General features: G+C 42.7%; 1 protein-coding gene across 14 annotated transcripts in view; it reads left to right on the forward strand.

The window, feature by feature from the left end:
• The window catches only part of AFDN (afadin, adherens junction formation factor), a 142,751-nt gene that overhangs the window by 3,104 nt on the left and 114,382 nt on the right, over positions 1-25,265 (forward strand). Inside the window, exon 1 of one of the 14 annotated variants that reach the window (XM_047859982.1) lies at positions 19,690-19,708. The exons of the other annotated variants lie outside the window; for them this stretch is intronic. The gene's annotated coding sequence lies outside the window, so the exon portion shown is untranslated. Of the gene's footprint in view, positions 1-19,689; positions 19,709-25,265 lie in introns of those variants that run through there. 14 annotated transcript variants of the gene reach the window in all.

Genomic DNA, 25,265 nt, shown 5'->3' on the forward strand with positions numbered 1-25,265 from the left:
TTGGTAAGATGATAAACTTGGTGTTTGGATTACATTACTTTTTAAGAAAATCTGAGTATGTTCTAAAATCAACCTGGTTGACAAGTTTACTTTTTTCTTTCAGATTCACATTTCTGTGTAAAAGGACAGCTTCCACACAAAAAGCAGGTTCTACCTTACCGCGTATTTTTCAACCCCTTCCTCACTCGGCTCCTAGATTCTTTTGGAATTTTAAAACGAGAGTTGATCTAAACTTAACGTTGATATTTTATCTCTAGGAGGTTGCTGTTAGGTTGAATTAAGGCCTTGATTCCTGTGGAAAACTATGGCTCCTAGTAAAGTCTTAAAGCTTTTTAGTCCTGTGCTTTCCTTAATATTGAGGCTTGCTTTCTTTTCGCGATTTCTTACTATTTGTCGTGGCAGAACACTTCTTGCGAATCTTCACTCCTGCCTTCGCGGGAGAGGGCTTCTCCGGTTCCCCAAAGGTCTCCCTCTGGTTTGTGGCGTTCTCTTGTTTAACTCACCCCAGCTTAGCCCTTGGTTTGTGTTTCTCTTCCTGATTTCATGAGAGCAAGAGCTTGGAAATTTACTCTTGCGGAAAAGCAACGGTGAGTACGGCGTCCTTTCCGTACACGCCTTTGCCCCTGACCAGACATGGGCATACGCGTCTTAAACACTGACTGAAATGTATTTGTTAGGCTTTTAAAGATTTGTCTTTTCACGTGTTTCTCTTCTGCATAAAGGTTACACCTAAATGCAAAAACTCTTCTAGGCGGTGGACCACTTTACGTCGTGAGGTAGTTCTTAAAGTCCGTTTTTTAAAAATAATTTATTGAGCTCATTGTCTTCTTTTTGCCCCGACGGGAAAAAATAATCTAGAATTTGCACAGACACCCCCATGTGCTTTGTTGAAGGTGAATGTGTTACATTTTACTATTCTGGTTAATCTGGAGAAGTAACGCGGTGATTCATGTTACCCAGAGGTGTGTGTAAAAAACAACTTCTGGTTTGTCAGCAGAGGTGGAGTAGGAAGTAGTGATAAGTTGCATAATTTATAGCTCCATCTATGTTCCAGACTAGTACTTAGGTTGTAACGATGCTGCATCATACCCCTGAACTATATTTGAGACTGTTTGGAAAACAGCAGTTGGGCTGTTGAACATTGATACTTCAGAAGATCCCTTTTTTTGGTGACTAACACATAATGATACAGGCAGTGGCCAGTGATGTGTTTGTAGTATTTATAGGCATCTGTCTTTTTTTTCTGACTTGGAACTCAGTGGTGGTTGTAACCTTTTTTTTTTTTTTTTTAACCTTTATTTCCTGTAATAACTGGTTGAGTTTTACGTCTGTATGGGCGTGAGCCGGTCAGTCTGAGGTGAAACCCTTGTCTCACATTGTCTCACATCTTAAATTGAAACCGCATCGAGACCAGCTTCAATTTGCTCTCCTCTTGCCGATGAAAACGAATTTTAATTTCTGCAGTTTATAGACTTGATGGCAGGTAACCGTTGTAACTGGTCTTTTCTAGAACTGTCAAGTTTTGGTTGTGGTTAATAGCACAGCAGTGGAAGTGGCCCTGCCGTGTTCTTGAAAGAGTCAGAGTCACAGACGGTCAGGGTTTGTACCGAGTTGGTGGGAAGCTGCAGAGGAGAAGGCTTGGCGTTATGTCGGTAAGGATTTAATCGAGCAGTTGTGTGCAAAACGTTACTACTAGGCATTGGTTATTCTGTTTATAAACAGTTTTACCAGACTTGAGCTTAGGTATGAAGTCAGAAAACGCTAATAAGTAATCCTAGCAGTTCTCGTGATGTACATCTGTTTTCCTTTATTGTAAATGAAATGGATATGAATACTACTCATAAAGCTAAACTGATCTCTTGAATAACTGAAGATTATTTTCAGGCTAGGGAAATTCTGTTGATTTTTGTTCAAAAGTTGGCTGTTTCTGTTATTTTCCTGGCCGACTGTAGTTAGGATATGCTCATTCACCTCGAGGAAGCCTAGGAGAGAGCTGAGAAATTGACCTACATGTACACTTGAGTTAGATTCTAAGCAGTTTGGCCACATCTCCCAGACCCATCAGCCAGGTCGGGGTGCACCACCCGCCTGTCAGCTGCCACTGAGGGCTGGCGGACCTGAGATGAGAATCCATCGGTGGGCTTCTAGCTAGGATCCCCGTGTGTATGAGTTGATGGCAGGTGTGGGCATGTTGTCAAAGCTGGACCGTCTTTATGCATTACTATGAATGAGCAGAAGCTTTTCTTAACATTTCCAGTCCTGCCTCGGGGCTAAATCGAGCAGGCCGAGGGCTAGTGAGGGGTTTCGTGAGGGCTTTCCTTTGCCCGTCTCGGTCATCTGGTCGAGGTTTGGTGCTAGCAACAATACAAATGTGAAACTTCACTCAGCATTTTGGCATATGTGATTGACCAAAATTGTGCTATAATTTAACTTAGAAAGTAAATGTACTTTTTAAGGTGAAATAGCCCACGTCGAAGATATTTTCCTGATAGTTGATTCCAGAACGTAAGGATAATTTGAAGTTTCATACTTGCAAGTTTACAGGTGTGTGTCATGAATGAAATTATTCAGAGGAACTGAAATTGAGTAGCTTACTGTGACTGGAAAGTAGCCAAGATTTCTGTACTTGTGTTCAAAAAAAAATTTGGCGTCAAAGAAAATTACATTGCGTGGCCTACAGAAAATGATGTGAACTTCTGTTGCACTTGTTTGCATGGTCATGTTTTTACGTTCATTTACACACAGCATGCTTTACAGTGGTGTGTGTGTGTGTGTGTGTGTGTGTGTGTGTGTGTGTGAGTGAGAGTGATGAAAATGCAGTTGCCATACGACATTATTAGTGTCAGGTATACAACATAGTGATACAGCATTCATACCCATTTACGGACATTAGGAGGAGATTCCACAATCAATCTGGCTACCATCTGTCACCGTTCAGAGTTGTTACATGTTATTAACTAAAGTCCCTACGTTGTACATGATATCTCCAGGTCGTATTTATCTTGAAATGGAAGTTTGTACCTTTCACTCTGCTTCCCTTCTTTTGTCCCTCCTCCACCCCCTCTCCCCTCTGACAATTATTTTATGTATCTTTGAGTCTATTTCTATTTTTGTTGTCATTGGTGGTGTTTGTTAATGCTTTTCAGACTTCACATAAGTGGAGTCATATGGTATTTGTCTTTCTCTGACTTACTTAGCATAATACTCTCTGGGTCTATCCATGTTGTTGTAAATGGCAAGATTTTATTTTTTTTTAATGGCCGAGTAATAATCCATGGTGTATGTATACCACATATTTATTCAAATTCATACATTGATGACCACTGAAGTTGCTTCCATATCTGGGCTATAGTAAATAAGACTACAGTGAACAGAGGGGTGCCTGTATCTTTTTGAATTAGTCTCTTGGTTTTCTTTGGATAAATACCCAGAAGTGGAGTCGCTGGGTTGTATGGTGGGTAGTTCTATTTAAAAATTTTTGAGGAACCTCCGTACTGTTTTCTACAGTGGCTGCACCACTTTGCATTCCCACCAACAGTGCACGAGGGGTCCCTCTTCTCCGCATCCTCACCAACAGCTGTTATTTCTTGTCTCTTGGGTAACAGCCACCCTAACAGGTGTGAAGTGTAGCTTCTTGGGGTTTTGGTTTGCATTTTCCTGATGAGGACTAATGTTGAGCATCTTTTCATGCACGTGTTGGCCTTCTGTATGTCTTCTTTTGAAAAATGTCCATTCACAATTTCTGCCCATTTTTTAAAAATGTTTATTTATTTATTTTGAGAGAGAGAGAGTGTGCGAGTGGGGAGGGGCAGAGAGGAGAGAGAAAATATCCTCATCAGGGTCAGCGCTGGCCGCTGCACTGGCCACGCAGAGCCCGATATGGGGCTCGAACTCACAGACCTTGATCAGGATCATGACCTGAGCTGAAATCAAGAGTCGGACCCTTAACCGACTGAGCCACCCAGGTGCCCCCAGATAAAAAAAAAATCTCTGCCTATTTTTTAATTGATTTTTTTTTTCCAACTTTTTTTTTTTTTAATTTTTTTTATTTTTGGGACAGAGAGAGACAGAGCATGAACGGGGGAGGGGCAGAGAGAGAGGGAGACACAGAATCTGAAACAGGCTCCAGGCTCCGAGCCATCAGCCCAGAGCCTGACGCGGGGCTCGAACTCACGGACCGCGAGATCGTGACCTGGCTGAAGTCGGACGCTTAACCGACTGCGCCACCCAGGCGCCCCTGATTTTTTTTTTCACTATTGCATTGTGTCAACTCTTTGTTTGGATATATGTGATATGTGGTTTGCAAGTATTTTCTCCCATTGTGTACATTAACCCCCCTTTTTTTTTGATGGTTTCCTTTGCTCTGCCGAATCTTTTTAATTTGATGTAGTTTTATTCATTTATTTTTGCTTTTGTTGCCCTTGTCTGAAGAAAGAAATCCAAAAAGATACTGCTCAGACCAGTATCCAAGAATTTACTGCCTGAGTTTTCTTACAGGAGTTTTATAGTCTCCCATCTTATAGATAAGTTTTTATTGATCCATTTTGAGTTTATTTTTGTATATGGTAAAAGAAAGTGGTCTGGTTTCATTTTTTGGTATGTAGTTGTACAGTTTTCCCAACACCATTTATTGAAGAGACTGTTTTTTCTGGGTTGTATAATTCTTTTTCCTTTGGTGAAGATTAATTGGCTGTGTAAATGTGGGTGTATTTCTGAATTCTCTGTTCTGTTCCATTGATCTGTGTGTGTGTTTTTGTGCCAGTGCCATACTGTTTTGGCAGCTTCATAGGTATAGTTTGAAACCAGGGAGCATGATACCTCCAGTCTCATTCTTCCTTCTCAAGATTGCTTTGACTGTTTGGGGTCTTTGGTGGTTCCATAGAAATTTAAGAATTATTCTAGTTTTGTGAAAAATACCTTGAGTATTTTGATAGGGATTGCATTGAGTCTATAGATTGCTTTGGGTAGTATGGACGTTTTAACCATATTCTTCCCTCAGGTTGGGAACCCTTCCATTGGAAGAATATTCTTCCAACCAGTGGGCATGATACATCTTTTCATTTGTGTTGTCTTTCGTTTCTTTCCTCGGCGTCTGTAGTTATAAGTGTATAGGTCTTTCTCCTCATCAGCGTCTTTGGCTATAAGCGTATAGGTCTTTCTCCTCCTTGCCTAAATTTATACCTAGGTATTTTATTATTTTTGGTGCAATTGTGCCTGGGATTGCTTTCTTAATCTCTCTTTTGAAGTCCATTAATGGTGCATAGAAATGGCAACAGATGTTTGTATATTTGTGTCCTGCAACTTTACCAAATACGTTTATTCCAATAGGATACAAATAGCATGATGAATAAAAATGGAGAGAGTGCGCGTCCTCGTTTCGTTCCTGATCTTAGAAGAAAAACTTTTAGCTTTTCACAGTTAAGGGTATTAGTTGTGGGTATGTTATATGTGGCCTTTATTATATTGAAGTACGTTTCCTCCATGTTGGGAGTTGCTTTTTAAATGTTGTCGTGGCATTATCTTTAAGAGAGAACCGTATGGAACATACGTGAGTAATAATTCCGCCAGGACAAGAGGAGTAAACTGGAATTGTCTGCGTTAACTCTAGGTGTGAACGAGATGAATTTGCTTAAACTTTTTTCAGTTTCTGATGTTTCGAACTTCCTTAAGTTTATTACTGCTGCTAGTGCCCAGTTGACCTAGGCAGAATGGACAAGACCATTTTTATAGAATATCAGATATTTTCTTTGTGTTTTCTAATTTTTTAAAATATTTATTCATTTTTGAGAGACAGAGACAGAGTGTGAGTGGGGGAGGGGCAGAGAGCGAGAGGGAGACACCGAATCCGCAGCAGACTCCAGGCTCCGAGCTGTGGGCACAGAGCCCGACGCAGGACTCGAACTCGCAGACCACGAGATCACGACCTGAGCTGCAGTCGGATGCTCCACGCCTGAGCCACCCAGGTGCCCCTTTCTTTGTGTTTTTGAAGCCATCCTCCATTTTGGGAGCCAGAAGCACACCGCCAGGGGGCAGAGCGCTGCTGAGTGTAGCTTCTCACCATCCGTGCTGACAAGGGCATGACGGGTAGAAGTCTTGTCTTGCTTTCTAAAACTTCATCTGAGAGTCTTACTGTTTATGTAGTAAAAGACGGTTTGACTCCTAAAACGAAGACCCATGAAAAAATGCTCATTTGTTAGTCTTGTTCGGGTGTTTATTGGTTCGGAGCAGCCCAGCTAGCTTGTTATGTTCAGAATTGTAGCTTATTGTTCTCCGTTGCTTGATTCTGTACATGTTTTGCTAATAGAAGATTAGATTTTTGCTTTTTCCAAATGTAAACTGTTGTTCCCTGTAAGAATGTACTTTCTCTGTACTCTTGTTTGCTATGAGTGGTACTTTCCATGGTGACCTACTTATTCTTTTCATTTCCTGATTTTTATGAGAGAACCAATAAAATTTGTCTGATAATTTCTTTTTGTGCCCGGTTATCAGTCACGGTTTTGGTGCTGAGACTTCAGATTGTCCATTTTTCCCGTTGCTTTGAATCTGGTTCCATATGTTGAGAAAATGAGGTGGGAGCAAAAATGCAAATACTGTCGGTTACAGTCAAATATTTAAAAACCATTGTATTCTTAAACCGTGTGACTTCTGTGTACGTGTTTGGTATAAAGCCTGTGCATGGGGAAGATGTCTTTCAAACATGTTATTTTTATGTATTATCTGATGACTTTCTGAGTGCAGCCGACTTCTAGACCGTGATTTTACGTGAGCTTTCTAATGAGTTTTTAGGCTACATTACATTTTCACTTTAATGAATTTTTGTATTGGCAAAAACTTGGGGTGACTTTTGGAATGATTGTTTTTAAGAGACATGGGTGATAAGAGAATCAGTTACATGAAGGTTTTTGGTTTCAGCCTAAGTATTTCAATTTCTGCTGCTAATTCTTCTTTGCAAGATCCTTTGAAAATATTTTTTATGTTCTATTACATTAGAGTTTGTCTGTCTTGTTCTTTGAATGCATCTTTTACCCACGCATGGTTTTGTTGTCGCGCATTGACGGTTTAGGAAATACTGGTTCTCTGACTTAGGTGGATTTTCTGAGTGTTGACACATTTCTTTAAACAGTATCAAAATATCACATTTGTTAATACTACTGTGGATCAGAAAAATGTCAACTTCCTACCAAAGCTCAGATTTTACAGTTGGCAGCCCTTGAAGGGCCAGGCCTGCTCGTCCACGTGTGAGGAAGTGCTTGCCAGACGCGCAGGCCCCTGTAGATGCGGCTCGTCGGTCACCGTTGCACGTGAAAGCGCGAGCCCGTGGAAAAATGGGCTCGGTCTGCTCACGACTTGGGCAGGTCACAGGTGCTCTTTCTTGAGAGCTCCATGACACTTGGGGTGTGGCCCACGGAGAGTTTTTCCTGGCGTGGGGCACAGGTTATTGAACCAACGTGTGCTCGGGAGTCAGATGTTCATAAAATTAGTCATTTTTTTCTGTTTTATCAAAGACAGTCGTCAGTGAAACCGCACCCCCGTTTTTGAAGTGTGAATTCATAGCCATGACAAATTCATTGACTTAGTACAGTTCGATGCTGGTGCCTTGATTTGTGCTAAGGGGCCATCAGTCTGACCCGTCATTGCTTTGAGCGTTAACGGGTGCTCATCACGGGTTGAGCATTAACAGGTGCCGACACAATGACAGCGGCTGATGCTAAATACGGGATTCGCGTGAACACGTTTTGACTCTCTGGTTGACTGGAAGGGATCTGAGGGAAGCCCGGGGCCTCCTAGACTGTGGTTTGTGAGCTCTGCCCTACAGTACTTAGGGATTTGGGTTTGTATTTGAATTTTGGTTTGTATTTGAAGGTAGATGTTAAAGCCTTCACGGTAAACATTCATGGTATTTTCCAACTGTGGCTCTAAAATTAACATACGTCTCATTTCAAATGTGAACGTCGCTCAGTATGATGGAAGGGTGGATTTCCACATGTATTTTTTTTTTTGCCGTTCTTATATATCTGATTGTTTTCTATGTGAGTACCTATTTTAATTTTTACTTGTCAGTAATAAGATGCCAGAATTTACGTTTTTGTCATTGAAAATACCATCCCATGACTGAGCTGCAGGCCACTCCCACCCACAAGTCAGTTCCCGGTTCAGAGAACAGCGCGGGCTCACGTATTCCAGGTTTTAGGGTGGGCGGATGGGTTGCTCATGTGGGCTTATGTCTCCTGGCGCCCGTGTGTCCTTCCTTCTCTCCTTCCCACATTCGAAGTCTGAATCATGCCGACCATTGACTCGGTAAGGATGTTTCTTTACTACTGTTTTCCCTTAGTTTTAGTGTATTTCCTGAGATACAGATAAGCGTACAAGCACAGAGAGATAGTAATCATATTCTAAAACCTGCCACGCACAATACGGAATTTGCAGACTTCAAAGTAATAAATATGTAAGTGTATGACTTTTAAAAAATGCGTGTGGTAAAAACAATATTAGAATATTGAATTTATGTTTAAGATTACCAACACTGAAGATTAATTTATTTACTCGGTGGCAACTCGTTTTGCAACAGATATATCGTGTTACTAACTTACTGCTAGGTGTAAATTCATTTTGATTTTTGGGTGACCATTTCCTTTTTATAAAAAGCATGACTGAATTATTTTGATCATAATTATTTTTGGCCACTTAGTGAAATGTATTTATTAGTATACATATTGTTTTAATTTATCAGGGTAATAAAATACAGATAAGAAATCCTGTTTGCTGAATAAGTGAATTTGTAAATAATTCCTTTGTCGACCAACTAAGCTTCTGCTTATTCAAGCTGTGGAGCTTGCCAGGGGTACCATGGACAGTGTTTTTACAGTTAACGTTTAGGACCTCAACTATTTAAAAATGTGTTTTTAATTCAAGTTTGGCAAAGGTGGCCTTGTTGAGTTCTTGGTATAGTTAATGTGTTTTTGTACTAAATTTGCTGATTTCAGTTTTTAAAAATTATTTTCTTATTACCTTCAGAAAATTGTTATCTTGGGAATATCAAGGACAGTAAAATTAAGACCAGCCAATCTGGGAAAGCGTTAGAAAACATTCGTGATGTTTTTTTGTGGTTTATTTTTGAAGTATATTCTTGAAAACATAGTTTTAGAAGTAGTTTATGCATTTACTTCACTGTAGTAAGATTATGTGTTTAAAAATACTTGTGTTTTTTATGAGAGTGGTATGCGTGTTTTAGAATATTTGGAAAATGCTTGAAGTGTGCGTGTATGTTTGTTTATCTGTGTTTATTAATTATTTGCATTTTTAGTACTGAATCATATTTCTTAACCAGCCATTTGGCTGTCAGGAATACAGTTTTTGAAAGCTACCTAGGTTATTCTGATAACTGTTAATACTTAACATTTTGTAGGGGTGACTGGGGCGCTCGGTTGGTTAAGCATCCAACTCTTGATGTCTGCTCAGGTCATGATCTCACGGTTCATGGGATCGAGCCCCATGTCAGACTCTGTACTGACGGCAGAGCCTGTTTGGGATTCTCTCTCTCTTTCTCTCTCTCTCTCTCTCAAAATGCTTAGTGGATCTACAGAGGAATTGGTTACAAATTCAATTGTTCAGCAAATAAGACTTCTTGTGTATTTTATTAAAAAAATATGTTTACTTATAAATGCTTTGCATGTATTATCTTCAGTTCTTAGAGCAATCCTGTGAGGTAGGTGCTTTTCCTGTTCTTGTTTTTTGGATGAAGAGACCAAGGCACAGGGAGATGAGATCACTTGCTCAAGGGTATGCAGCTAGGGAGCCGAGGAGCAGTGCTTTGAACCCTGGTATTTTGACTCGAACCCTCTCCTAAGTACTGTGTTTGTAGAAATCAAAAAATTAACATTACTGCAATGAAAGCAGTGTTTGGGAGTTTTATAGGAAAATAAGTTATAAATAGGATAATTGAGGGGCGCCTGGCTGGCTCATTCGGAAGAGCCTGTGGCTCTTGATCTTGGGGTTGTGCGTTTGAGCCCCACATTGAGTGTAGAGATTACCTAAAAATCAAATATTAAAGAAAATAATAAAAACAGGATAAATCAGAGTTTGGTTTTTCGGAAAAAATCACAAGTGTGGTATAAGGAACCCCTTTCTCTTTTATTTGTTGTGTGTTATGTGCATTTATATGTATGTTTTTATATATTGCATACTTGAGCGTATTGCCTTTCTAAAGCTCTTTGTCTTCGAGACGGTAGCCCGTGTGGCGCAAGACGTGTTTGACTTGGAGAGGAACCTTGGATCTTGCCAGGCAGCCAGCAATCTGAGTGTGAGTGAAGGGTGTGAGGGAATTGTGATGGCTTCACTGACGGCTCTCCTAAGCCGGAGAGAAATAGAGGCAAGGCCTCCCCAGGGTTCTGGCACTGCTGTGTTCAGACCCCTTTCTGACCGCATGGCTGTGATTCTGAGTTTGCACTCCGTCCCTTCCTCTCTCGATGCGCTTTCCTCTGGGTGCGTGCTCCTCGGGTTTGCCTCGGTGTTGCCTCAGCCCTTTCCTGGTCGGGCTTCAGGGTAAAGCCACAGAGGAACCTTGTTTCTGGTCGTCACCGTTGGGGCTCGGTGAATCTAATTTCATCAAGTTTTGTTCACGTATTAACTAGTAGTTTTCCCCCAGGTAATGCTTGAATTTCAGTGGTTTTCTGGGGATCATTCCTTGATGCTTCTAACCGTCCTAACACCTGCTGAGCGAGTATTTGCCGCTCTCGTGCCAGAAGGGAGAGTTTCAGATACAGTAGCAGGTGTGGTAGGGGCGATGCGGCGGACCTTCGTACACGCACAGGTTCACTCCTCTGGGTGCGAGCCTGTGTTTTCTCACGTGGAGGACGTTCGGACGGAAGGTGAAGCATGCTTTTATGACTCAGGGATTCTGAATAACTGATTGTAAGTTACATCATTTACGCACATACATTATGCATGTGTGTATAATTGACACGTGTTAGCATGTAATTTTGTAACAGCAAACTAGGCGTTGTCTGTAGACAGGTGTTGCAGGAGGATTAGACACTTGCCCCTTCAGGTTTTCCCTGTCTTGTGTTCCAGCATAAATGTAATTTAACTGAACAAAGTTATTATTTTTATAACCAAGTGGCAACTAAACCACCAAATGCCACTTGTTTTGGTTTGCACGGCTTCTGAACAGGTTTCACGTGCTTCAGAGGTGTTTACATTTTATTTTATTTCTTGAAGTTTCTTTAGTTATTTTGAGAGGGAGAGAAAGGGCACCTGTGTGGTGTGTGCAGGGGAGGGGCAGAGGGGGCGGGAGAGAGTCCGAAGCAGGCTCTGTGTTGTCAGTGCGGAGCCTGACGGGGGCTTGAATGCGCGAACCGTGAGATCATGACCTGCGCCACAGTCAAGGGTTGGACACTTAATTGACTGAGCCACCCAGGCGCCCCAGGAATGTTTACATTTTATTAGTGTAATGACATTTTTAGACATTTTATCTTTAGTACATAATTATAAGTGCTTGTAATTGCTATCACTAGCTTGATTGCTGAGAACCATTGCAGATTTTACATTAAATAGTAACAAAATTGTTTGCTTCTATGAACTTCTGACTGAGCAAAACTTTTGGAAATAGTTATACACCTATATCACTGGCCAAATGATGTGAAAAATTGCTTTTGTGGTGTGTTTTTGGTTTTTGACTTTGCTTTTTTTTTAAGTTTTATTTTTTAGGGAGAGAGCGTGCTAGCGGGGGAGAGGGGCAGAGGAAGGAAGGGAGGGAGGGAGGAAGGGAGAGAGAGAGAGAGAGAGAGAGAGAGAGGGAGGGAGGGAGGGACGGACAGAGGGAGAGAGTCCTAAGCAGAGGAGTCCGACGCTGGGCTTGATCCCACAACCCTGGGATCATGACCTGAACCAAAATCAAGAGTCTGAGGCCTAACCAACCAGCAGAGCCACCCAGGTGCCCCTGTTTTCATTTGTCTTTTTAGTGTGGCTTAGCCTTGTGATGGACATTTAGACATTTCTTTTGGATTTATCTTAGGCTAATACGGCACTTACTCAGATCAATAGTTATTGAGGGCCTGCTGGGTTTTGGCCTGGGCAGAGACTGGACCTACGGACGTGAGATGATGAAGTGGTCTGAGGTCTGAGGAGTTGTGGTGCCATAGCAGAGCCAACAGTCTGGGCCCGAGATTGAATCCTGGCTTTTCCACTCAGTAAATGTGTGCCTCTCTGTCTCTATGTCCAAGGTCACTCATGTAGGAGTTACCTTCTGTGGGCCAGTCACTGTAAGTGCTGAGCACGTGGAACTTCGTGGACGCACGGTTCTTTTCTCAGATAGCCCCTGTTCGAGTATGCAAGATGGACTGAAAAAAAAAATGGCAGCAACATGGTAGGTGCTCTGTTTGGATGGTGGGGACCCAGGACGTCTTTATAGACTGTCGAGATGAGCCTTCAGATGATAAAGACTTTCCTGGAATTTTCCATGTGGGTAAGGGGGAGAGCATTCCTGGCGGAGAGCATTATTCATTCAGCACATATGTGTCATCTGGTGCCTATTGTAAGTGCAAGAGGCATACTTGTCAGGAGAACCTTTTCTGCAGGGGCGAGGAGAGTGCACAACGAAACAGAGTGTAACAAGCTCCGGTCTGTAAGGCCGGAGCAACTGCTTTCCTAGATTCCTCACCAGCAAAGTTTAACTGAACCCATTTTAGGAAATGCTTATTCTGAATTCGGAAGAATTTGTAGGAAATAGACGGAGAAAAAAGGTAGCACACTTATTTTAAAATAATTCAGTCTGAAAAAACTACCCATTCTGGTCGAATTCGCATGCGTGCCTGTGCGCGTCTAAGCACACCTGTGACCTGCAGATCGCCTTGTTCCTCCGTGCTCACTGCTCTGTCCTGAAGGAGGCTTCCAGGTCATGCTTGTGTTCTCGGCCTCGGCTTGACCACGCGGCTGGCTTTGGCTAGTGACACAAGCCACTCTGAGCCCACGCTTTAAGTCCCACGTCCCAGGCTGGGGCTAATTCTTTGAACTTCGGTACTGGAATGAAGACTACTGCAACAGCCCCAGCTACCCACACACTGATATGTTATGACGGAGAAGTGAAACTTTGTTGTTGTAAGCCGCTGAGATGGCGTGTTCGTTTGTTTTCCCGGCATAACGTGGTGACTGAACTATTGTGCGTGTTTGTGTGTGTGTCCTTGTGTGTCTGGAGGCCACTTTCTTACATGCCTTGTTAGCCAAGTTAGGAATGTTCCCCATGAAACAGTATGATGAAGTCTGCCGTTCGGCAAGACCTCCCTGGTAGCAGGCTGTGGAGTGTAGGGAGGGCAGGCTTGGAGGCAGGAGACCTGCAGGTTATCTGGCCCTTGTTTTTTGCGAGATAGAGCCCAAACTAAGGCTGCACAGCTCACATGGAAGGAGGGAATGAGAGTGCAGGGAGAAATGCCGGGATTTGGAGGGTGATGAGGAGATTGAGCGAAAAGAAAGTCCAGGCTAATCCCAGGTCTGAGCTTGGCTACCTACACGGATGGCAGTACCCTTAACCAGAATTAAAAAAAAAAAAAAAAATTACATGTGGTAGATTAGATCTGGGCGGGAAAGAAGAAGTTGTCTTTGAGAGCGTTTGAATTTGAGGTACTTGTGAATTTCCAGGTAGAAGTTTCCTGCCTGGACCCCTAAAGAGCTGTGGCCGCAGGGGATGAGGGCAACGGTGGTGGTGGGTGGGATGGAGGGAGCCCCGGCAGAGATGACACTGTTGAAGATGGTTGTGTTAAATGGAGAGCGGCGGTGGCGGAGGGAGGTGGTGAGGCGCAGGGAAGAGTGTTCCTGGAAGGCTGCTACTCCAGAGGAGTGTGGCCCCCGGAGGGGGAGAAGGGCCCCAGAGAGAGCACGACCTGCTGAGCCTTCTCCTCCGAGATCTGATGCCTCCCTCCCGGCTCAGTCCAGCCCTGCCATTCTGGGTTTGCAGCCTGAATGCCCTACTGAACTGCTTTTCTTGAGATAGCCCTGATTTCCTAGTTGCCAGAATCCGTTGGCCATTGTAGGGCCACAAAAAGGCTTCGTCTTCTTCTTTGTGATGATGTTAGTCTATTTCTGTTCTTTTCTGATCTCCCTCGGTTGACTCCGTTTTGCTCATGTCTCTTGGCAGTGTAAGTATTTTAATATTGGAGCCCGTCCTCTACTTTTAACGTTTTCAAGTCAAAAAGGCCCGTATTTAAGTATGGCGCCATTTTGAGACCAAGGGGGCAAAGTGATACTGACTAGCTACGTGTTATCGACTTCGAGCTGTGCACACTCATTTCCACACTAAACACTTTGGCTGGTGTTCCTGGGTCACAGGATCCTCTGCAAGAGGGAATTAATGGAGGGCTGATTTCCTGGTAGCTGCTTCCCACGCGTTCTCTTCTCCTTTCCCTTTTCCAGGAGGGGATTGTACATGCTCGGTCTCCTCTCACTGTGTTGATGTGTGATGGCTGTCATCACAGGATCTGGAGTGTGGGTTTTCTAGACCAGGCAGTCAAGGGGGTGGCTTGCCTGTGCCAAAGTCTAGCGTTGCTTTCAAGTTTTAGGCTGGCAGTCAGTCAGTGAAAATTCCTCAGGAAGTGCTGACTCAGGCTGGTTTTCAGTCCTCCGCTTTGGTCATCTTTGGGAATGTTTTCACACACACAAACATTGCACATCTCCCATTATCTATAAATAAAAGTCTAAAAAACAAAGTAAAAACTGTGTTTGATTTTGCTGGCCAATCTTAGGAACTGGGGAAATGGAATAGATAATGAATAGCAGCACAGGAGCAGAAAGGGAAATCAACAGAATTCTGGGGAATCCAGCAGCAGTCAGTGCACTTGGGAAGCTGGCTTGGAGCTCAGATTTGCCCAGCAGCTCCAGCGTTCTCTCAGACACGTCTATAAGAAAATATCAGCCCCCCTCATCATAACCTTTTGATTGATCTTTTTGCTTCCAGTCCATTCTGTGCTCAGATGTCCAAATAGTTTTCCCCAAGCCCCTGCACCTCTGGGATTCCAGGTTGCCGAAGTGGTGTTGTAGCAGTTTCTGACCTCTCCTCCCTACTGATCTGGGAAGACGCACTTGCCATGGGGCAATCTACATAAAGCCAAGGAGGTGATGAATTTACGCTAGGAATTCGGTAATGAGTGTGAGTGTGAGAGAGCCGTTTTACTCCCAAGGTTGAAGAATGAGTCATTAACACCAGAGAACGTTGTCAAGCACTTGGGCTCTTGGAGAAACAGTGGGGGACTTGGGAAGCAGTGAGGGACAGATATGTACTCTGCTGTCAGCTTACATTGTCTAACTTTAAGCACGAACGTGAACTTCTAGAACATGTTCATTGCTCTTTATCCTAAGGGTCTTCCACCTGAGGTGGACTTCACCAGGCCCCCTCCTGGCCAGGTCACCACTGGCCTTCATGCTGCCAAGCCGAGTCATGGTTGCATAAGCCGCTGTGACACTGACACGTCGTCCGTGAGCTCTTTCCTTCGCTTGGCCCCCAGGTCTGGCCTGTTTTGCTTTGCTGAGTGATGGAGACGCCAGGGTTTGTTTGACCCAGGTGCCTCCTCTCTTCTCCACACTTAGCTTGCTTGGTGAAATTTTCCCTTCTCGGGATTTTGAGTGCTGAATGGCCCACGCTCATATCCCTAGGGTTAGGCATCGCCCTGAACTTAACCGTGCCCCAAACGGAACTCGGATTCCCTGCTGGCCCACTCACGTCTGCTCTTAGAGCCTTCCCCAGCTTTGTAAGCATCCAGCAAGTCCATTTATCTGTTGTTATGCCCACGACCTGGCAGTCATTCTTGATTCCTTTCTTTCTCTCAGACCTCATGTTGAATCCGTCCGCAGATTCTGGCAGCTCTCCTTTCAGAACATTTCCATAATCTGACCGCTTCTTGAAGCCTCTGCTGGTCGCTGCTGGCCCAGCCCCAAGCTGCCCTCCTCTCTCCAGAGTCTTCCGGTGCCCTTTTACCTACTCTTTCTTCTTCCTCTTTTCCCTATCTGCCTTTGCCCTCTTGCAGTCTGTTTTCCTCTACGGGGACACACTTCTAAACCTTAAGCAACGTAATTTTTCTGCTCAGACTCTCCAACGGCTTTTGCATTACTCGAAGTGTACCTTGACCAACAAAGCCCACTATGATGCCGTTTCCCCCTTCTCATTCTGCCCTAGCCATTGTGGTCTTGTTATTTCTTAGACATGCCAGCTGGGCTGCTGTCCCGGGGCGGGGGGGGGGGGGGGTGTCTGTGCTTGTTCCCTCTCCCCGGAGTGCTCTTTGCCTAGGGTCAGGGCTTGATCAAGTGTCCCCTCTTCGTTACATCCCCCCGGGGCTTGGGGTCCCTGTGCCCCGTGTGGTTCTTATGTGCCACCTTCTGGCATTACCGTGTGTTCGCTCCCGCCGGAGTCTGACTTCCTGACGACAGGGACCACTTTAGTTTGCTCCTCATTCTTTCCCCCTTGCCTGGAATTCAGAAGAGGAGAAGGGGATGATGATGGTAATTTATTTAACTGGAAATAAGGATGTTCTATCTCATAGGCTCGATTTCTTCTGAGTCTTCAAGTTTTCGTTTCTTTTAAAAAAAATTTACTCTAAGTTGTTATTCCCACATTACTGAATGTCTACTTTTATTTATTTATTAAGTGGGTAGTTTTTACATTTTAGATGCAGTTCAAAAGCCTGACTCTGAAATGAGCTTTATCTTTGAACCGATTCGTGTCCCAGCTTTGGAAATTCTGAACCGTGGTGTTGATTTTTGTTTTTTCCTCCCTTGTGGACAATTGTCTCCCTTCCCCTTCCTTCCATTCCTTGAGATTTATTACTGGAAAAATGTGGAGAACCTTTGTCCTAAAGAACTCCAACTGGTTCCAAGTAGACCCGTGGTTCCACTACGGCTGCCTCTGGCGGCGGTTCTTTTATTGTGGGAACAGCACCTTGGGAAACACGGGCTTCTCCCTGGGCAGCAAGTTTTCCGAGTGCCTCCTTGAGTTCGGGACGTATACTCGCCTCACGGTGACCTTGGTGCTACAGCCAGCCAGTCTGTTATTTCATTTAATTCCCAGATCAGCAGGGACGTTCTGTCATTTTTCTTTCAGTTGAATTGAGGCTCAGACATTTTAAGGACCTAATGGTTAGAGACACAGCCAAAGGGCTTCTCTGCCTTTCCTTCTTACTTTCTGCCTTTCCAGAGGTAACTACTAACTTGAAGCTGTGGATGATGATTCATTTATGTGAACTGTTCTGTAGTATTCCACTGTCCATATGAGCCATGGTTTACTTATCTCTACTCCTGCCTAGAGATGATCAGGTTATTTATATTTTTCTATTGTTATAAATGTAGATTTAATAAACACCCTTGTCCATGTTTCCTTCTGCACTAATGAACATTTTTAGCATGGATGCCTACTCATTTCTTGGTCATAGGCTGTGCAGAAATTCTAATTTACCAGGCCTGGCACATTGATCTATGAGATGGTTATATCAATTTACATTCCAAACTTTAGAATTTCCTACATTCGCAGTATATTCAGATTTTTTTTTTTTTTTTTACAACCTGGAATATATGAAATAATTATTGCTTATAGTAGGCTGATTTCAGTGAATGGATGTGTTTTCTTATGTTTATGGTCATTCTGATTTTCTCTTTGAATTGCCTCTTTATATATTTTATTTTTTTTCCAGTGAGCTATTTGTCTTTTTCATGTTGACTTATAGAAGTTCTTTGAAAAATTTGAAGCCTAATTTTTCATAACTTACATATTTTAGAAATACGTTTATGATTTCTCATCTTTTACAGTGTCTTCTGCACATAGATATAAAAATTTTTGAAATGTAGTTGGGTTATCTTTTTTTTAAGTGTTATACTTTTTCTTGTTTGATGCCTATATCCCATGTTTTATTCTGAAAATTTTACAGTTTGGCTTTTTACGTTTAGAGATTTAGTCCGCTGGAATCTCTTTGGGATGTGGTAGCACACCTCCTCCTTCCTGCAGGTGGCTGGTGCCCCCCACTGGGTCATTCAGGAGTTCACCCCCCTACACCTGCTTTTCTGGCCTGCCTGCTTGGATTTTTCTTTTTTATAAACTCGGCAGTCTATTTAAGAGGAAGCGTGTTTTGCGTTAGTTATCGTATAATGTCACGGTTCCTGAATGTTTAGTCTCCCATGTTGCTAGAACTGGGAAGTGCACAGGCTAATTTTTATACAGTAGGGTAAGAGGCAGTGTTGCTTCCTGGTTAAACAGGTATGGGCTCTTGTTTCAAAATTGCCTAAGTAGAAATCCCCGCCACCAGTATTAGCTGCCATCATGGTCAGGCGACTTGGTCTAGGACTCAGGTCCTCATTTGCAAGACAGGAAGGTAATAGTACTGGCCTCATAGAATCGAGGTCGCCAGGGCGTGAAGAGCACTTGGCCCCGTGTTTGGGGCAAGGTCTGCACTTCCATTCAGGACGAATGAAAAGTCTTATGATGAATACCTAGAGATGTTAAATGCTCTTTACGTTTGTATTGTATTATCATCGTTATTACTTGAGTTTTGTTTTTTTCCCCTTTTTTGTTTGCTGTAGCGGAACATCCTCCTCGTTCATCTCAGGACAGAAATTTAGATCCACCTGCTAATCTTTGTATCAGTTAGTGTTATTTGTAGCACAGAGGTTTCCGATGACGCGCTTAGGTTTGATACTGTATGTTTTAGGTTCACTCTGCGTTGCATGTCTTAAATTGCAAAAAAATTTCTTATTTGTCGCTGTTTCTTACCGTGTGTGCAGTGACATCTGGACACAGTAGCATTGTCTTCAAAAATCTTCTTAAGATTCTTCTTGAGATTTTGTGAAAAGTGTAACTTCATAAAAACAGTCAGTGATTTTTAGGTTTTTATTTCATGGAACCTAACACCATATTTTTTTTTTTTTATCTTTTGTTTTTGAGTTCATAGTTATGACATTCCATTAATTACCTCAGGAATTTATTCCAGAATGTCCTTTTTATAATCCCTGTATGTATGTGTGTGTTAGCCTGGGGTGTATGTTAAACAGCGTGGCCGGACGAGTCTAGAATAAGAGGTGAAAGTGTTCTAGCAAGTGGAATATTTCAGTAATGTTTTTTTTTTTAATTAAAAAAATTTTTTAAATGTTTTATTTATTTTTGAGATAGGGAGAGAGCAGAGCATGAGCGGGGGAGGGGCAGAGAGAGAGGGAGACACAGAATCTGAAGCAGGTTCCAGGCTGCGAGCTGTCAGCACAGAGCCCGACACGGGGCTCAGACTCAAAGACCGTGAGATCATGGCCTGAGATCGTGACCTGAGCCGAAGTCGGACACTTCACTGGCCGAGCCCCCCAGGCGCCCCATCAGTAATGTTAAATGAGAATCTCTTCAGTGATTGCTTCTCTTTATGACAATTCTCTTTTGTAGTTATGTTAAGAAAACTTCTCAATTGAACTGCGAACTGTTACATGTTACTTTGTCCCTACTAGAGATTCTATGCTCCTTTTGTAAATTAGTGCTGCTAAAAATCCTCCTCAAAACCAGGAGTGCTTTTCAAAGTCCCTGGGCTGATTTATGCACCTTACCTTTTTGTTTTTCTCTTGCCTGGTACTAAGTGACATTCCAGTCTGCTGGGGTCATTTGGTCATTCAAAGAGCGAAACAGGAAGTAAAGTCAGGAGGTGCTGGTTGGCACCAGATACGCGGTTCAAGATGTTCATGATTCCAAGGGAGAGAATGCCAGGTATGTGCATCAAAAGAAAGTATTTTGTTTATAAAATCCCAGCTATAGGGCGGTAATAATTCATGTCCCTACTGTTGCACCCTCTATCCAGAAGTTATTTTGTTTCTGATTGGTTCTTTTCACCTCCGTCCCATCCCCTCTGAAATGTCTTGTGTAATACGTGAAAGGTTTTAAGATACAGAGGTTTTAAGATACAGAGGACTCAAACTAACAGCCTGTGTTTTAAAATTGTATTGCACGTGTGTTTGCTAATACAGTAAGTTGCACGAAGTTTGTTTTTTTAATCAAATAGGTTGAATAATGTGAATTCAGTTTTTATTCTACCTTGCTGCTGTAGTGAAAAGATACAGATGGAAGCATTTTGATTATAGGAAGCTTCTTTGAATCAGTCACCAGAGTATTTATTTTGCTTTGATGAGAAAATTACCATAAATACCGTAAATGATAGTCTACCAGTTTGGGCATACAGTTTGCATGGTGCGTTACCCTAGTTCAAACTCAGAAATTCCTTTTTCACATTTCACCTACTTAAAAAAAAGGATCTCCATGCAGATTTAGGAAGCAGGATATTAAAACAAGTTTTCTTATTTTATATTGTTGGATTTTCTTTTTTGATAGGATAATATCCAGGCAGAGTTCAAGAACATGGTTATTTTCTTTGAATAAGAAGACGTTACAAAATTTCACGTATGTTGATTCGGTTGCAGTCAGATGGCTGGAAATGATTTGAACTTTTGGATATTGAATTTCCAAAACAACTATAAATGTTGTAAAGTGTGATTTTTTTTTTTTGTATAAAGCTTGATATTTTGCATTTTTCCAATACTTTTTGGAAATATGTGCTCAGTTTTTTGCTTTTTTTGTTTGTTTATCTGTTTTTATTTTCTGCTAGAGATGGGACTGTGTACCTTGCAAACTAATTCTCATTTGATAGGAGCACTTGAGAATGTGTACATGGGGAGTGACCCGTATTGCCCAGTCCTTACTTACGGCAGGTGCTTTTATATACCATTGATGTGCAGTAACCACAAAACCCTGTGGAGGAGAGGAGCCTCTCCGTTTTGCAGACAGGAAGCGAGAGATCTCCGGCATCTTGCACAGAGCCACATGAGCTTTAAGTGAAAATACTGGAGCTTTAACTAATATCTGGCCATCTCCAAGGCCCTGCCTCACTTTGTCTCTTTCCTCCGCACACGTGCCGCTTGCTCCGTGTAAGCAACAGATGCTTGGCCTCTGATGTTCATTCATTATCTATTTATGGAATCAGCTTCCTTGAGTTTTTTCTAGAGCATCTGTATTTTTATGAAAATAGGTTTATTTTATAGTTAATAATATGTAATTGTAATTTATTTTTATATTAAACATTTTTAGTAAGAAAGTCTAATAGATGAGACTCATTTATATTCCTCCCCCAGACTTAAGAATTTTCAACATTTGTTGTTCTCAATTCATTAGTTTTTGTTGTTGTTTTAGCTTGAACTATTTTAGAGAAAACCCAGAAAGGTGGCATGTTATTTTTCCTCTGCCTCAGTGTGCACCTCAGAAAACCTAGCCATGATGCAGTGATCCTGTCTGCGAAGTGAACCATAATTCCTTCCTGTTTTCTAATATCTAGCCCATATTCACATTTCCTGTCTCTCTGAAAAATGTGTTTTTACAGTTAATTTATCCAAATCAGCATCCACACAAGGTCCACACGTTGTCTAGTTGCCTTATGTCTCTTTTAATCCAGAGCATCCTCACCCCTCTCCAACCTGCCTCTTGTGTCACAGACCTGCTGGAGAAAAACTGGCTAATTTCCCTTTGGAATATCTCCATTCTGGGCTTGCCTTTTCGTTTCCAGGGATGGCACTGGTATTCGATTTCTTTCCATAGCGTGAAAGCCCCGATGGGCTTCAGGTCCCGCTATTGGATAAGAATGCTTGGCAACTGGTGCCTTTGTGGATCTGGCATCACACTGGGTGCCCAGCAGGAGGTGAAGCTGGGAAGCCTGAATTTCCTACCAGCCTGCACATGCCGGTTTCATCATTGTAGGTCTTGGTTTAATCAAGCGGTGGTTACAGAATACTGGCTTTCTGATTCCATCATTTCTGTCACATCGATTGGCTGAAATTTTTCTTTAACAAAGAGGAACAAATTTTCTGTATCTGAGTTAAGGAAAGCAGGACAGTTGGTGAGTTCTTTTACTTTAGTTGCTTATTGTCAGGCTAAGAAGTTGGTTCCCTCGTTACTTGCGGTGGTGAGAGTGATTTTGATTTTGTTTTTGGCTTTCTTGTTTTTCTTTACTTCCATTATGAATGTGAGGATTTTTTTCATTTTTTTTAATAAGCTTTTTATGTTAATTCCAGTATAGTTAACATACAGTGTTCTATTAGTTTCAGGTGCACAATATAGTGATTCAGCAGTTCTATACATCACTCAATGCTTATGTTTTTTAATTTTTTTTTTCGAGAGGCACAGAGCATGAGTGGGGGAGGAACAGAGAGAGAGAGAGAGAGAGAGAGAGAGAGAGAGAGAGAGTCTGAAGCAGGCTCCAGGCTCCGAGCTGTCAGCCCAGAGACCGATGCGGGGCTCAAACTCACAGACCACGAGATCGTGACCTTAGCTGAAGTCAGACGCTTAACCAACTGAGCCACTCAGATGCCCCTCAATGTTTATCTTAAGTATATATATATTTTTTAAAGATTTTATCTTTTTTTTTTTTAATGTAATCTCGACACCAATTTGGGGCGTAAACTCACAACCTTGAGACCCACAGTCGTGTGCTCCACTGACTGAGCCACCCAGGCGCCGTGACGCGCCTTGATAAGTATACTCTTTAGTCCGCATCACTTACTTTACCCATCCCTCCACCCACCTTTCCTCTGTGTTTCCGGCACTGTGTTCCCTATAGTTAAGAGTTTGTTGGTTTTTTTTTTTCTCTCTCTCTTTTTTCCTTTGTTCATCTGTTTTGTTTCTTCAATTCAGCATGTAAGTGGAATCATATGATATCTGTCTTTCTCTGACCTATTTCACTTAGCATCATACACTGTGGCTGCATCCACGTTGTTGCAGATGGCAAGATTTCGTTCTGTCTCGTGGCTGATGCTCCGTCGTATACACACCACATCTTTACGCGTTCATCTGTCACTGGACATGTGGGCTCTTTCCATCCTTTGGCTCTTGTCTGGTGCTCCTCAAACACCGGGGTGCACGTGTGAGGACTTGTGTGTTGTGTTCCAGTCCGTCGACGTCATTATTCTTGCTGGTGCTCAGTTTTCCCCAGACTTGGCAGGTGTACCTTTCGGTTGGCTTGAGGGTTTTTTTGAATGAGCCAGTTCATTTTTGAGAACTTCCTTTTTCTGGCAAAACCAGATGTCCCAAACTGTTCTTGTCAGTTTCGGACTGGTATGTAGGTTCAGCCATTCCTCCAAGGAGCCCTGTCCCCTTTTAGTGGAGAGTAATATTTAGAGATCACAGTCTAAGTGCTAGAAATGCTTCTTTTTTTACCACTTGTCTTTTGCTTCATGGCCTTTGTAGTGGAAAGAGCTAGGAGATATTTATTCTTTGTGGGAAAAAATATCTATGAATTTTTTCTCACATTTCCAATTCATATTTGGCCTGATAGGGTTTTTACTTAATTTCTTCGCTTTAAAAAATTATTTTCAAGTGTTTATTTATTTATTTGGAGGGAAAGAGAGAATCCCAAGCAGGCTCTGCACTAACGCGGGGCTCGATCTCACGTACTGTGAGATTATGACCAGAGCCGAAATCAAGGCGCCTGTGATTTAAAAACAAATTTTAATCTTCTTTCTCTTACGTTGAAAATCTTGTTTTATAACTGTATTGACATAATTACTTGTTTGCTTTATTGTCATATAGTTAACTATATTATACATAATGCCAATATTACTGCTAATAATAAAATTAATATTTCTTTGTAAGATATTTGTCCTTAGACTCTGCTAGGAATATAAAGTCAAAACGTCACTTGAAAATGGTATTTTTATGTGTGGTGATGTAACCAACCTGATATATTGTTAGACAATTAATTTCAGTTTGGTTTAAATTTTTAGTGATTACTTTGCGTTAAAATTTAATTTTTATGATTTAAAATTATCACATGGTTCCAAAGTTGAAACTGTGGCATCAGTTGCATCTAGAAAAGCTTTGCTTCCATCTTTCTGACATTCTGGGTTATCCGCTCAAGGAAGGTCTCCTTCTGTAGGTGTGGTCAGGTGCAGTCTCCACCTGACCGCGCCTGTCGTGGCCCTGTGAAGAGCTCCCTCCCTCCTTTATTGCAGAATGTGCAAGCACCAGGGTTGATTCAGCCTGTGCCCTTTGCTGGAGCGTTCCCTGACTTGTGCTACAGTGAATACTTTGCATGAAGCAGTTCACGTTTTTGCCAGCTTCTCTGTGGATAGATTCACAGAAGTGGGACTGCTCTGGCAGAAGGTACATGTCGATGTGATTTTACCAAATACCGCCAAATTCTGCTCCTTTTCTTGCCAGCACCCAAAATAGAGTATGTTGTCAGACTTTCAGATTTTTACCAGTTAGGTTGTTGAAAAATGGCATCTTATTATTGTCTTATTTTGAAGTCATTTTATCATTGGCGAGGTAGTTCTTCCTTTTTTATATTTGAGTCATATTTACCTCTTTTCTGAGCTGTCTGGTGTCTTTTTCTCTTTTTCTTTCTTTTGGCACATTCCTCAATGAGTTCTTGGTGGTGGTCTTCTCAAATTTCAGGAACTCCATTATGTTTTATTTTGGGGGGAGCAAGGAACGGTTTATTCTCACAGGATGAGGCCCTCAGCCTCGGTAGCAGAGGCGCTCCCCCCCCCTCCCCCCCCCCCCCCGCCAGACCCCACCTCTTGGTGTGGCAGCTGCAGGAGGGCCCGGCCAGGGGCCAGTGTGACCGCCAGAGTGGCAGCCACAGGAGCAGCAGCGGCCGCGTAAGGACGGAGCGGCGGCATTGGGCCGGCTGACTCTGTTGCTCCGTGGATGGTGCTCGAGGGCGGCTGGGGCAGGGGGCTGACTGTGAGGTGGGGGGGCCTCTGGAGTGGTTCATTCGGCGGCTGTGAAGCTGCTTCTGGGAATGTCACCTGGAAGCCGGTCCGTGCCAGGTGGGATCTTCTCCCCAGTGGGCGCTGCAGCCTGGACGCGCCCGCGGGGCCCGGGGTCCCCGCTGGAGAACAGCACCCCGGGCAGGTCTTGCTTGTTGGCAGAGTGAGGAGGGCACCCCAGCCCCGGGAACTCTTTATGTGTTAGAAAGCTGTTTTTCTGCCCTGTTCGCCGGAGAGGTTTCTCCCCCCGTGTGTCACTTGTCTTTAGACTTTACCTGTCGTGTGCTTTTTTTGATCTCCAAATGGAAGTTTATGTAGTCAAATTTGTTACTGTTTTTTCAGTTGCTATATGATATATTTTTAATATATAATTTTTAAAATACGGATCTCCATAAAGATGTTTGTTTATTACACAGTAAAAATTGAAAAAGGCCACATGTAACCTGGATGTGTGGACACTGTAGAAAGGTTGAACTTAACAGCCGCTCCTAGGGATGTTCTTGGCGTTGTTC

Source organism: Prionailurus viverrinus, chromosome B2, assembly GCF_022837055.1.
Source record: "Prionailurus viverrinus isolate Anna chromosome B2, UM_Priviv_1.0, whole genome shotgun sequence".
Taxonomy (NCBI): Eukaryota; Metazoa; Chordata; class Mammalia; order Carnivora; family Felidae; genus Prionailurus; species Prionailurus viverrinus.